Source organism: Zea mays, chromosome 4 (assembly GCF_902167145.1).
Source record: "Zea mays cultivar B73 chromosome 4, Zm-B73-REFERENCE-NAM-5.0, whole genome shotgun sequence".
NCBI lineage: Eukaryota > Viridiplantae > Streptophyta > Magnoliopsida > Poales > Poaceae > Zea > Zea mays.
In genome coordinates this window covers 250196798-250211521 of record NC_050099.1, presented here as the reverse complement: position 1 = coordinate 250211521, position 14724 = coordinate 250196798, and the positions used below count along the sequence as shown (strand labels likewise).

General features: G+C 43.2%; 1 long non-coding RNA gene across 6 annotated transcripts; it reads right to left on the bottom strand.

Moving 5' to 3' along the window:
- Nucleotides 1-346: 346 nt before the first annotated feature.
- LOC103655007 (uncharacterized) lies at nt 347-6257 on the bottom strand. 6 transcript variants are annotated; one of them, XR_004858008.1, is made up of 6 exons: nt 5785-5985; nt 5517-5595; nt 2682-2738; nt 2294-2392; nt 1406-1520; nt 364-639 (listed from the first exon to the last, which is right to left on the bottom strand). It is a non-coding gene; the product is annotated as an uncharacterized lncRNA (long non-coding RNA). The 6 variants fall into 6 exon arrangements; XR_004858007.1 differs by lacking the exons at nt 5517-5595; nt 5785-5985 and having other exon boundaries at nt 350-639; nt 2294-2368; nt 2682-4865; XR_004858004.1 differs by having other exon boundaries at nt 347-639; nt 2294-6257.
- Between the last annotated feature and the right edge of the window lie 8467 nt (nt 6258-14724).

Sequence of the window (14724 nt, the reverse complement as noted above, 5' to 3'; positions counted from 1 at the left end):
AGTTCGACGGCCCCCACGTTCTTAAGGTTAAGAACGTGGGTACCGTCGAACTTAACATTAAGAACGTGGGTACCGTCGAACTTAAGTTTAAGAACGTGGGTTTTTAAGTTCGACGGGGGCCGTCGAATTTTTTCCCATAAGTTCGACGACACCCACGTTCTTAACCTTAAGTTCGACGGGGCCACGTGGTCGTCGAACTTATGGGTCGTGCGTGGGTCGGCGAGGGCTGCCCATTAAGTTCGACGGTACCCACGTTCTTAACCTTAAGAACGTGGGTACCCACGTTCTTAACCCTTTTCCAGAAAAAAATAAAAAATACAGAATGTAAAATTAGACACACATAATATCACATGCAACACAATATATCACATACAATACAGATTTCAAACACATTGATATATGTTCATATCACAAATTCACATAAGTCCAAATATATAAGTTCGCAAATTCACATAAGTCCAAATACATAAGTTCACAAATTCACACAGGTTCACATCCATAGTTCACAAGTTCAAACATTAGCTCCATCGCTCTCGATCAGGACATCGGATTGTTGTTCGTAGCTCCACCACTAGAATTGAGACATCTGTCCGCAAAGTCAACGTGAGGGGGAGGAGTCACTTGATGAGAGCCGAAATCCTACAAAATAAACCAAAATTCTCATAAATACACAACTGGCATTAAATCACATGTACACAAAGATATAGGAAAGCATGATAAACACAAAATGTGGCTTCCATATTTGTGCATGAACATGAACATGAGAGTGAAAACAAACTTCATTTCAAGACGCACCAAGCTAAGCTCCTGTTTCGTCTTTTCCAAATATTGAAGTTACAGGTAGCATTGTCAAAGATAATGCTATTAATTGAGAGTAGTCCAAATAATCAAACCACCTTTAATATTTATTTCTCTTTAAATTAAATCACCAAAGTTTGTCCTGGCTTCAATCATCATGTCTAGAGGTGGCAGACTCAGATCACATTGGATGGGAATTGTGTTCCAGCATGATTAGCTAAAACTGCATTCAGAGGGAAGGTGGATGCTGGTTCCCACACAGCCATTATTACACAGAACATAACTGTAACCATTCAATGCCTTGTTTTTCTTCCTCAGAAGGTTCTTAGTATTGGAGTTTATCTCTAATTAGAAGCCAATTATGCTGGATAGAAAGAACAGAGCACACACCTTTTCTTTTAGATGAACTACTAGCTTAGTAAATTTCAGTGTGTTTTTGAAGCTCACACCCAAGCAGAAGGACATTGCATGATAGGTTCAAAAGAAGTGCAGTAGGAAGTGCAGTGTGCATTCATCCTTGTCTTTTCAGAACTTTAAGAGGTTAATGCTGAGAACATGGATAACACCGAACCAGCATTTGGAAAAGAGGAAGAGGTAATAAGTTTACCCAAGTTATACTTAGAAGGTGACATCACCAGTGGTACTTCCATCAACATCAGTAGTCTGCTCTGGTGAAGATGACGTCGAGGCAGAGTGTGCAGGGCCATCTTCTAAGTTCAAACCTGCAGCAAAGGATACCTGTTCTCAGTATGTCACATTACATGGCCCAATTTAGATTTGGTTACCACTGACCAGTTTATAGAAGCATGTGCCAGCTCTGGGTACTCAGTTCACATATTAAATCAAAGGCACATGCATATGGGGCAAAAAATGTTTTTTTCCAAAAAAAAAGAACTGTCTTATTTCTAACAGAGTGAGATTACAAATGGGGCTTTGGAAATGTTGAATTGTAATGACCTAAACTCGCATTCATCTTAAGCTTACATCACAAAGTGGCAAATCCTTATAGGATCTAAACCGGTCAATTAGACAAGACACATCACACGTATTATCATGAACCCGCTTGGTGACTGTACCAAGGTACCAGCCATATTATCATATTTCCCTTTTGGCATATTCATTACACTGTGCAGTACAACATCCATTTTAAAACCATATCTGAGCAGTTTCAGTGTGTGAAAGGCATAAAGATCTGACCTTTTGCAGTTAACTGCAATTGCGGAAAGCCATGAGAAATCTTTTCGGGGTTTTTATTATTAGTCCAAACAATTTAGTACAGTATATGAAAAATATGGTATTCCCTGGAAGTACACATAAGTACATAATGATACAAAAAGGAGAAACCTATTCCAAACGCTAAGTTATTGGTCAATGCATGAAAAGCACAGGGATATTAAGAAAACAAAAAAATAAAACCTGCTAGATAGATCAGACAGGCCACACCACACGTTCAGACTATTCATATTGAAGAAAATGTAAAAACTTTCAAAAGCACCTGGGATAATGCAATCATGCTTGTGGACAAATTATTTTTCCTGCATCGCTCGTCAATTGAGAGGTTCATCAGAGTCTGCACAAGCAAACAAACAAAAAACTTCACAAAGTACCAGATCATGTTCTGAAATAAAGAGGAAAACTGTTTCTGGAAAACTAAATTGTCACATAAATACATGTTTAGTTTATAACTATAAAGCATAATTTCAAAAGGTAGAAAATACTGCAAGCAGTAAAAAAAAGTGTAACAAAACATTCATGCTAATCTGTCTTGCCAATAAATGTTTATTGAAGAAAGCAAAAGAAAATGATTGATTGGCAGATTGATAATTGATACCAAAATAAATAAATTGCAGTAAATTTCCTGGATATCCTGATAAGTTCCATACCTTTACACTAATAATATCAAATAGTGTTTCATTGTCATGAGCAGAGGCGTAGTTTATCTGCAATCCAAGAAACAGTCAAATTTTGTGTCATGTTTTGTTTGTTTATGTAACACCCCTGGTGTTACATGAACTAAAACTCTGACATGTCATCATAAGCATTTGCATTAACTTGCTTGATACACCTAGAATGCATTCACTAGGTCAAAAATTTTCAATGAATATGGTGTTGTGTATTAGAGTATATGGCTCAGATTAAGAACTTTGCTTAAGACATGGGAAGAAAAGTCGACTCTTGAGCAAGTAATAAGTTGGCATGGAATTTAAAGTATTAAAGGTAAGACTTAGGACCTAGAGCAACTTTGCTTTCAAAGGTGGGTTAAGTGGAAGAATTAATTGAGGAACTGGATTAACCTTAAAAACCTTAAGTGAGATTTCAAAACCTTGCTTGGAATTGTGGATAAACAAAACAACTCCTAAACCAAGGACACTTTTGACATAAGCTTCATATACTAGAGTTGGATTTGAGATTAAGGAGTCACTTGTCTTTTAGGAGTATGGATTGAGTTGGTAAATCAATAGATGAGAAGGAGTCAAATTTGAAACCCTAAACTAGCCCAAAAGTGGAATTTAAAATCTATAAAGGACTGGTTAAAAGTTCATATACCAAAGTTGTAGAGCTTGGAAAAGTGAATAAGTTTCTTATTTGGAGATTCCCAAGTTGTGTGGAAGATTTTGGAGTTAAGTACAAAAATTCAGCTTTGGGTTCATTTTAGAATTGCTGAAAATAATATAAACTAGTCAAATTTGAACCCTTGCAACTTCTGATCTAAAACCATTTTGAAGGTGGTCATTATAACAAAGTTATAGAGCTACATGAAGAGTATAAGTTTGGTTGAGTCACCTAGCTCTAAAACTATTTGGAACTTAGAGAAAAACTGGTCCAAAGTAGAGCTAACAGAGTTTCTGAATTTCAGACTTGGTAGAAATTCAGAGTCTGAATTTCAGCATTTGGAGCAAACTTTGGGCTATTGTAGTTTGGAATTCAAGAGGCTTTGGTTAATGGTCACTATATAAAACTTGTAGAGGAACTATAGGAGTATAAAATTTATTAAGAAACTTGCCCTAGAAGCATTTGGAACCCAGGAAGAAGAGTGGTTCAAAGTGGTGCTACTATGTTTCTGAATTTTCAGATTGTGAATAGTAGCTGAATCTGGAATTCAGTATTGATGGCTGTTTTGGAGCTCATTTGTGACTGTTCTATAAGGTTTTAGACTATGGTGCTTGTAGAGGAATTAAATACCATATATTGGTGAACAACTTCCTTAAAGGGTGATGGACATGATCCCATACAAGAATTGGAGTAACAACTGCTTAAAGTGGCACTGTGTTGTGGCTGAAACTGAATTATATTCAGTTATTGAAAACTGAATTTCAGTGAAAGGTGCTCAGTTTGGAGCCCATTTGTGACTGACTCATGTAGATTTAGACTAATGGTTCCATAGCAAAGTTGTAGACCATAGTAAAGTGAACAAGTTTGATAAAGGGAGATGGACCTGGTTCCACATAAATTTGGGAGTAAAGGTGGCCAAAATGTGAACTGTCAGGTGTTAGGATTCAGACTTAGAACAATATTTAAGTCTGAATATGTGTGTTTTTACCCAACTTTGGGGCCTTGTGGTAATAAATACAAAGCGATTTGGGTTAAGATTCTGTAGCAAAATGAGAGACCAGATGTAGATGAACAAGTTTTGTGCAAAGAATGGGCTTGCTACTGTATGGAATTTAGAGAATAGCCTGCTGCAAAATTCTCTGTCAGACTTTGTAGGTGCTGTTTCAGTTAAACTGAAACTATGTTTCAGTGAGGTTTGCCCAACTTTAGAGCACCATAACTCTTGAATTATGGGCATCTGGCCTTAGGATACTGCAACAAACTTGTAGAGCTGTGTTAGGTGAGCAAATTATGTGAATCAAAATCAGCCTGTTGTCACTGAGAATTTGGAGAAAAGTGGATTCCAATGTTAGGCTGTCAGGTGGGTGTTATGCTGTTTCAGACATTTGGAACTCGACATTTCAGAGGTTTTGGCTATACCTTGGGGTACCATAACTTTTGTTATATATGTTTTCAGTTATGGGTTGCTATCCTAAGTTGTTCTATATGTTTTTCATTCCCTTACATGTTCACCGCACTAAGAAAAACCGAGTGGGCGCCACGGTCGGGAGGGAGTAACGGCTTAAACGATTATGTCCAGCTTAGCTAAATTAACTAGATTATCACTTATCTTATAGAATAAGTTCTCATTGAGGTGTGCTGCACTTCGGTGGCGAGACGACAATGGACAGTGATAGGGTCCTAAATTGCATGTGCCTTTCATGAGATAGTGATGCATGTGCCTTTCATGAGATAGTGATGCACATTAAGCTCTAACATGACTAGCACTAGTGATAGGGTCCTAAATTATACAGGAAAGGTTCATGGTGAAGAACTCCATGGTTGGCACCAAGTGCCACTGAAAAGATGGGTTTCCGATATCACAACTGAAGTTCTTTGATATAAAAGGTAAAGTATAGAGCTGGTGAAGATTTCATGGGAAAAGTTAATCAGGAAGTATCTGCTCAGGTATACAAACTGAAAGCTAAAGCATCTTTCAGAACATAAATATCACATGAGTTCAACAAGAATTTATCTATGGCATGTGATGATTAATAATCCATGCAATAATTTGTAATTTCCATTTGTCTCAGGCTCATGGCTGTCTGCTCTCAATAGTTGATTAGGCATCAAGATCAGCGCTGGAAATGGAACTCAAAGAACTAATAAAAGTGGAATCAACATACCATTACTTAAAATATTCAAGGTAACTGAACTTGGCACTTGAAAGCTGATGTACAATTCGTGCTTCATAACCTGATTATGCTGCATAAAAACATAGTCCTAACAGAACATTATGGTACTTTATTAGGAGCCCAGAAATTCTACTTATTAAGTAACCCATGGTCCAGCAATGGAAGTATTTCTTCCAGGAATACTGTAACAATCTGTAATTTTCTTCCTTTTGTTCTATAACACAACAAACCAGTTTGAGAAAAAGCAAGGTTTGGTTACCTGAAGCACTAAAGGCCCGTGATGCAAACAACACATCCTTTCTGCTTGAGTAGCTTCTGGCGACCAGTCTTGCCAACTGAATAATAATGCTAGAAGATATTTGATCGCTTGCAAAAGGATGACATTTTCAAAGCTTATACGGACACCAGATGGTTATACAATCATTGTCTGGCCTTGGTGTTAGATATCAAACTTATGTAGAAACCAGATGGTTATACAAGGATGACAGATCTATAATCCGTTTTTTACAAAAAAAAATATACCTCAGAAAATAGTTAAGTAATAAAGCGAACCACAAACATGAATGGAGACAAAATCAGGTACGGCTAATCACGTATGGAAAAAGCCAAAGGAAACGATGGGCTTATATGGCAGCCTATAGAATGAACAAAGACACTGCAAAAATAATAGGATACTCCATGCAGTACATGAGACCGCCTTTTGGCCCCAACCTAATCTCCTCCATTACTTCATCTTCATCCGACGAATAAGTAATGAACTACACATGTCTAATAGGATAGCTAAACAACCTTTTGCAAGCGATCTGAAAGGTACATGTGTCGTAACCCATGATTAAATCATGTGTACAGCAAGGGCTTGAGTTGGCAAATTAGTTCATTGCCCTGTCCCCTCTAATCCAAAAGGGGAATTGTTTAACCAAACCTAACCCCACCCAACCCCAACCACAACAGAGAAAAAGGAAATCGCCTCGCAGGGGAAACAAAACCCTACCAGATCAGTACGAAAATTAATATGGCTATCGAAACAAGCAAGAACTAAAACAAGATAGCAAATTGAACACCAACAGAGCCTATCCCCCAACAGATCTTGATTTCGTACCACACAGATAGGGCAGTCCGTCGATCCTGTACACCCAACGGCATGGTCTCTTGGCCATGAGCTCCTCGCCGACGCTAAGCGCCCTCGCTGATTCGTCCCCCACGCAGCAAAGGGACCCCACAGAGCTTTTGCCTGTAAGGAGGCAACAGAAGTGGAACAGGGAGGCAGGTGGGGGAACGAGGAGGTGTACCTGCGCGCCATGGAGGGGAGTAGTAGGAGCGCCGGGATGAGGAGAACGAGACGAGTGTGGGCCGGGTAGCAAGGTGAGCGAGCGGCTCTCTAGGTGGGCACGTCTCGGGGAGGGGGTGCCATGGATTGCGGAGGCGAGGGCAGGGGCTGTAGCGACCCTTCCATCGACAGACATGGACTGCGAGGGAGAGGGCAACGGCAATAGCGACCCTTCCATCGACGGAGAGCGGAGCGGGGGGAGAAGATGGCGCGCGTTGGGGCGTGAGCAGGCGGAGGCGGGGCGCTGGCGGGGTGGGCGCGGTGGGCCGGCGAGGCGTCGGGACGCGCGCGGGTGCCGGAGGGACGTGCGCGGCCGGTTTCTGGCGGCGGCGGTGGCGAGGGCTGGCCGAGCTGGTGGCGGCGCGCGAGCCTGCGCGCGGTGGGGCGGCGGGGCGGGCGCGGGGTAGAGGCGGGGCACGCGCTGCGAGGTTGTGGCGGCAGGCTAGCGGTGAGGCGGGTAGCTTCGGGCGCGCGCACGGTGTCGACAGGGAAAAAAAGACAGACGCGCGGGGTGGGTGAAATTTAGGTTTTAGGTTAAGTTCGACGGTGTCCACATGGCCCACGAATTTAAGTTAAGAACGTGGGTACCCACGTTCGTAATAATATAAGTTCGACGGTTTTTCCACGGGCCCACGAATTTAATATAAGAACGTGGGTACCCATGTTCTTAAATTAACCCACGAACATAACTCAGTTAAGAACGTCGGTACCCACGTTCTTAAATTAACCCACGAACTTTTATTAGTTTCTTGTAGTGAGGAAAGAAATCCTATCCTTCATACAAAGTTCACCCACAGCCAAGATTCTAAAACCCTAGTTCCTTCTTAAGCCCTTAAACCCTAACCATGGGATTAAAGGGGAAAGAGGGGGCAAATGATCAAAACATGAATGGGAAATGTGCCCTTGGGCCATTTCTAAGTGTTTTGGTGACTTAGTGTCCAACACAAGTGCCTAAGTGTCAAATGGTGGACAAAGTACAAATCAAGTATAAAGATATGTTTCTCAGACTTAGTACATTGTTTAAGTGACTAATGTATTGTGTCTAAGTGCTGGAAACAGGAGAAATCGAATTGGAGAGAGATAGCTTTGTTTCAGCCAAAGCCAGCTCTGTCTGGGTGCACCGGACAGTGTCCGGTGCGCCAGGCTGGCTCAGATGAACTTGCTGCTCTCGGGAAGGAATTAATGGCGTACGGCTATAATTCACCGGACTGTCCGGTGAGCCAACGGTCGGCCGGGCCAACGGTCGGCTGCGCGATCTGCGCGAGACACGTGGCCGAGCCAACGGTCGGGAGGGGGCACCGGACTGTCCGGTGTGCACCGGACAGTGTCCGGTGCGCCAACGGCTCCAAGGCTGCCAACGGTCGGCTTCGCCAAATAAGGAAGGAAATCCGCACCGGACAGTGTCCGGTGGTGTACCGGACTGTCCGGTGCGCCAGGCGACAGAAGGCAAGAATTGCCTTCCCGGATTGCTCTCAACGGCTCCTAGCTGCCTTGGGGCTATAAAAGGGACCCCTAGGCGCATGGAGGAGAACACCAAGCATTCCTTGAGCACTCTTGATCACTCACACTCCATTCTTGCGCACTTGTTCGACATTCTAGTGATTTGAGCTCCGTTCTAGTGTGCTAGTCTTTTGAGCTAAAGTCTGGGTCTTGTGTGTGCGTATTTGCTGTGATCTTTGTGTCTTGTGTGAGTTGCTAATCCCTCCCTTACTCCGTGCTTCTTTGTGAACATCTTTGTAAGGGCGAGAGACTCCAAGTTGTGGAATTCCTCGTGAACGGGATATAGAAAAGAAAAGCAAACACCGTGGTATTCAAGTGGGTCTTTGGACCGCTTGAGAGGGGTTGATTGCAACCCCCGTCCGTTGGGACGCCACAACGTGGAAGTAGGCAAGTGTTGTACTTGGCCGAACCACGGGATAAACCACTGTGTCTACCTGTGTTGATTCTCTTGTGGTTATTGTGTTTCGCTAAGACTCTTCTCTAGCCACTTGGCAATACTGTGCTAACGCTTAACCAAGTTTTTGTGGCATTAAGTTCAAGTTTTACAGGATCACCTATTCACCCCCCCCCCTCTAGGTGCTCTCAATTGGTATCAGAGCCGTTCTCTTCTAGAAAGGGACTAACCGCCCGAAGAGATGGATCCTAAGGGGAAGGGAATCGTGATCAATGATAAGGAGAAGGAGTCCTTCGTCAACGAGCCAAAGGATGACAAGCCTACCGACTCAGGCTCGGGCCACAGACGAAAGGATGGGAAGAAGAAGAAGACAAGGCGCATCAAGGAGATCGTCTACTACGACGACAGCGACGAGTCCACTTCTTCCCAAAAGGACAACGACGACAACGACTACGAGAGAAGGAAACCGGTTAATTCGAACTTTTCTTTTGACTACTCTCATATTCCGCAAAGTACAAATGCTCATTTGCTCTCCATTCCACTTGGCAAACCTCCTCACTTTGATGGAGAGGACTACGGATTTTGGAGCCACAAAATGCGTAGTCACCTGTTCTCTCTCCATCCGAGCATATCGGAGATTGTGGAGAGTGGAATGAAATTTGATAGCTCGGATAGTCCTATGTTTATCAATGAACAGATTCATAGAAATGCACAAGCTACTACTGTGTTGTTAGCCTCCCTGTGCAGGGACGAGTATCATAAGGTGAGCGGCTTGGACAATGCCAAGCAGATCTGGGACACCCTCAGGATCTCACACGAGCGGAACGACGTCACCTTGCTCACCAAAATGGAGTTGGTGGAGGGCGAGCTTAGCAGATTCGCAATGATCAGGGGAGAGGAGCCAACCCAAACATACAATCGGCTCAAGACCCTCATCAACAAGATAAGGAGCTACGGAAGCACACGATGGACGAACCACGACGTTGTTCGTCTAATGCTAAGGTCCTTCACTGTACTTGATCCACATTTGGTGAACAATATCCATGAAAATCCTAGGTACACCAAGATGTCGCCCGAAGAAGTTCTTGGGAAATTCGTAAGCGGGCGAATGATGATCAAGGAGGCGAGATATGTCGACGACGCGTTGAACGGTCCAATCCATGAGCCTCAACCCATTGCTCTCAAGGCAACGAGGAGCAAGGAGGCGCTACCTAGCAAGGTGGCGCAAGTTGAGGCGGTCGGGCTCAATGATGAAGAGATGGCCCTCATCATCAAACGCTTCAAGACGGCGCTAAAGGGTCGCAAGGGGCAGCCAAGCAAGACCAAGACAAAAGGGAAGCGCTCATGCTTCAAATGTGGTAAGGTTGGTCATTTTATTGCCAATTGTCCCGACAATGATAGTGATCAGGAACAAGGGAACAAGAGGGATAAGAAGAAGAACTATAAGAAAGCAAAAGGCGAGGCACATCTTGGCAAGGAGTGGGACTCGGATTGTTCGTCGTCCGACTCCGACAACGAAGGACTTGCCGCCACTACCTTCAACAAGTCATCCCTCTTCCCCAACGAGCATCACACTTGCCTCATGGCAAGGGATAAGAAGGTAAGCGTTCGTAACACTAGTACTTATGCTTCTTCAAGTGAGGATGAGTCTAGTGATGATGATGAAATAGATTATTCATGTTTATTCAAGGGTCTAGATAGAACCAAGGTGGATAAAATAAATGAATTGATTGATGCCTTGAATGATAAGAATAGATTGCTAGAAAAGCAAGAGGATCTCTTATATGATGAACATGATAAGTTTGTAGAAGCTCAAAAATCCCTTGCTTTAGAAATAAAGAGGAATGAAATGCTTTCTTGTGAATTGTCTACATGCCATGACTCTATTTCTAGTTTAAAAAGCATAAACGATGACTTGAATGCTAAGTTAGAAATAGCTAATAAATCAACATCTTGTGTAGAACATGTTGTGGTTTGCACTAGGTGTAAAGATTTTAATGTTGATGCTTGTAGTGAACACCTAGTGTCAATTTCTAAATTGAATGATGAAGTGGCTAGTCTTAATGCCCAACTTAAGACTAGCAAAAGCGAATTTGATAAGTTAAAATTTGCAAGGGATGCCTACACGATTGGTAGACACCCCTCAATTAAGGATGGACTTGGTTTCAAGAGGGAAGCCAAGAACTTGACAAGCCATAAGGCTCCCATTCCCGCCAAGGAGAAAGGGAAGGCCCCTATGGCTAGTAGTGCTAAAAAGAACCATGCTTTTATGTATCATGATAGGAGACATGCTAGAAATGCAAATAGAAGTTATGATGCTTTTGATTCACATGTTTATGATTCATATGCTATGTTTGCTTCTAGTTCTTCCTATATGCATGGTAGAAATGTAGCTAGGAGAAATGCTATTAATCACATGCCTAGGAGAAATGGTGTTAATGTTCCTAGGAAAATTAATGAACCTTCTACAATATATCATGCTTGCAATGCTTCATTTGCCATTTGTAGAAAGGATAGGAAGGTAATTGCTAGGAAATTAGGGGCAAGATGCAAGGGAGATAAAACTTGCATTTGGGTTCCTAAAACCATTGTGACTAACCTTGTAGGACCCAACAAGAGTTGGGTACCTAAAACCCAAGCCTAAATTTGCCTTGCAGGTTTATGCATCCGGGGGTTCAAGCTGGATTATCGACAGCAGATGCACAAACCATATGACGGGGGAGAAGAAGATGTTCACCTCCTACGTCAAAAACAAGGATTCCCAAGATTCAATAATATTCGGTGATGGGAATCAAGGCAAGGTAAAAGGGTTAGGTAAAAATGCTATTTCATCCGAGCACTCTATATCTAATGTGTTTTTAGTTGAGTCTCTTGGATATAATTTGTTATCTGTTAGTCAATTATGCAATATGGGATATAATTGTCTATTCACAAATGTAGATGTGTCTGTCTTTAGAAGAAGTGATGGTTCACTAGCTTTTAAGGGTGTATTAGACGACAAACTTTACTTAGTTGATTTTGCAAAAGAGGAGGCCGGTCTAGATGCATGCTTAATTGCTAAGACTAGCATGGGCTGGTTGTGGCATCGCCGCTTAGAACATGTGGGGATGAAGAACCTTCACAAGCTTCTAAAAGGAGAACAAGTGATAGGTTTAACTAATGTGCAATTCAAAAAAGATAGACCTTGTGCAGCTTGTCAAGCAGGCAAACAGGTGGGAAGCTCTCATCACACCAAAAATGTGATGACCACATCAAGACCTTTGGAGATGCTTCACATGGACCTCTTTGGACCCATCGCCTATCTAAGTATAGGAGGAAGTAAGTATGGTCTTGTTATAGTTGATGACTTTTCCCGCTTCACTTGGGTATTCTTTTTGCAGGATAAATCTGAAACCCAAGGGACCCTCAAGCGCTTCCTAAGGAGAGCTCAAAACGAGTTTGAGCTCAAGGTGAAAAAGATTAGGAGCGACAATGGGTCCGAGTTCAAGAACCTTCAAGTGGAGGAGTACCTTGAGGAGGAAGGGATCAAGCACGAGTTCTCCGCTCCCTACACACCACAGCAAAATGGTGTGGTAGAGAGGAAGAACAGGACGCTTATAGACATGGCGAGGACGATGCTTGGAGAGTTCAAGACCCCCGAGCGCTTTTGGTCGGAAGCCGTGAACACGGCTTGCCACGCCATCAACAGGGTCTACCTTCATCGCCTCTTCAAGAAGACGTCGTATGAGCTACTAACCGGTAACAAACCCAATGTTTCGTATTTTCGAGTTTTTGGGAGTAAATGCTACATTCTAGTGAAGAAGGGTAGGAATTCCAAATTTGCTCCCAAAGCCGTAGAAGGGTTTTTGTTAGGTTATGACTCAAATACAAAGGCGTATAGAGTCTTCAACAAATCATCGGGTTTGGTTGAAGTCTCTAGCGACGTTGTATTTGATGAGACTAATGGCTCTCCAAGAGAGCAAGTTGTTGATTTTGATGATGTAGATGAAGAAGAAGTTCCAACGACCGCAATACGCACCATGGCGATTGGAGATGTGCGGCCACAGGAACAAGATGAGCAAGATCAACCTTCTTCCTCAACAATGGTGCAACCCCCAACTCAAGATGACGAACAGGAGGCATGTGATCAAGGGGGAGCACAAGATGATCATGTAATGGAGGAAGAAGCACAACCGGCACCTCCAACCCAAGTTCGAGCAATGATTCAAAGGGATCATCCCGTCGACCAAATTTTGGGTGATATTAGCAAGGGAGTAACTACTCGATCTCGATTAGTTAATTTTTGTGAGCATTACTCCTTTGTCTCTTCTATTGAGCCTTTCAGGGTAGAAGAGGCCTTGCTAGATCCGGACTGGGTGTTGGCCATGCAGGAGGAGCTCAACAACTTCAAAAGAAATGAAGTTTGGACACTGGTGCCTCGTCCCAAGCAAAATGTTGTGGGAACCAAGTGGGTGTTCCGCAACAAACAAGACGAGCATGGGGTGGTGACAAGGAACAAGGCACGACTTGTGGCAAAAGGTTATGCCCAAGTCGCAGGTTTGGACTTTGAGGAGACTTTTGCTCCTGTGGCTAGGCTAGAGTCCATTCGTATCTTGCTAGCATATGCCGCTCACCATTCCTTCAGGTTGTTCCAAATGGATGTGAAGAGCGCTTTCCTCAACGGGCCAATCAAGGAGGAGGTGTACGTGGAGCAACACCCTGGCTTCGAGGATGAACGGTACCCCGACCACGTATGTAAGCTCTCTAAGGCGCTCTATGGACTTAAGCAAGCCCCAAGAGCATGGTATGAATGCCTTAGAGACTTTTTAATTGCTAATGCTTTCAAGGTTGGGAAAGCCGATCCAACTCTTTTTACTAAGACTTGTGATGGTGATCTTTTTGTGTGCCAAATTTATGTCGATGACATAATATTTGGTTCTACTAACCAAAAGTCTTGTGAAGAGTTTAGCAGGGTGATGACTCAGAAATTCGAGATGTCGATGATGGGCGAGTTAAGCTACTTCCTTGGGTTCCAAGTGAGGCAACTCAAGGATGGAACCTTCACCTCTCAAACCAAGTACACGCAAGACTTGATCAAGCGGTTTGGGATAAAGGACGTCAAGCCCGCAAAGACTCCGATGGGAACCGACGGACACACCGACCTCAACAAAGGAGGTAAGTCCGTTGATCAAAAAGCATACCGGTCTATGATAGGGTCTTTACTTTATTTATGTGCTAGTAGACCGGACATCATGCTTAGTGTATGCATGTGTGCTAGATTTCAATCTGATCCAAGGGAGTGTCACTTAGTGGCTGTGAAGCGAATTCTTAGATATTTAGTCGCTACGCCTTGTTTCGGGATCTGGTATCCAAAGGGGTCTACCTTTGACTTGATTGGATATTCAGACTCCGACTATGCTGGATGTAAGGTCGATAGGAAGAGTACATCGGGGACGTGCCAATTCTTAGGAAGGTCCCTGGTGTCATGGAGTTCTAAGAAACAAACTTCCGTTGCCCTATCCACCGCTGAGGCCGAGTACGTTGCCGCAGGACAGTGTTGCGCGCAACTACTTTGGATGAGGCAAACCCTCAGGGACTTTGGCTACAATCTAAGCAAAGTCCCACTCCTATGTGATAACGAGAGTGCTATCCGCATGGCGGATAATCCTGTTGAACACAGTCGCACAAAGCACATAGACATCCGGCATCCCTTTTTGAGAGACCACCAGCAAAAGGGAGATATCGAAGTGTTTCATGTTAGCTCCGAGAACCAGCTAGCCGATATCTTTACCAAGCCTTTAGATGAGCAGACCTTTTGCAAGTTGCGTAATGAGCTAAATGTCTTAGATTCGCGGAACTTGGATTGATTTATAGCATACATGTGTTTATGCCTTTGATCATGCTTCTTATTCATTTTGTTGTTTACTTATGGTGCTCAAGTTGTACAAGCACTCCCCGGACCTTACAAGTCCATTTGCAAGTGATGCACAAATTTAGGG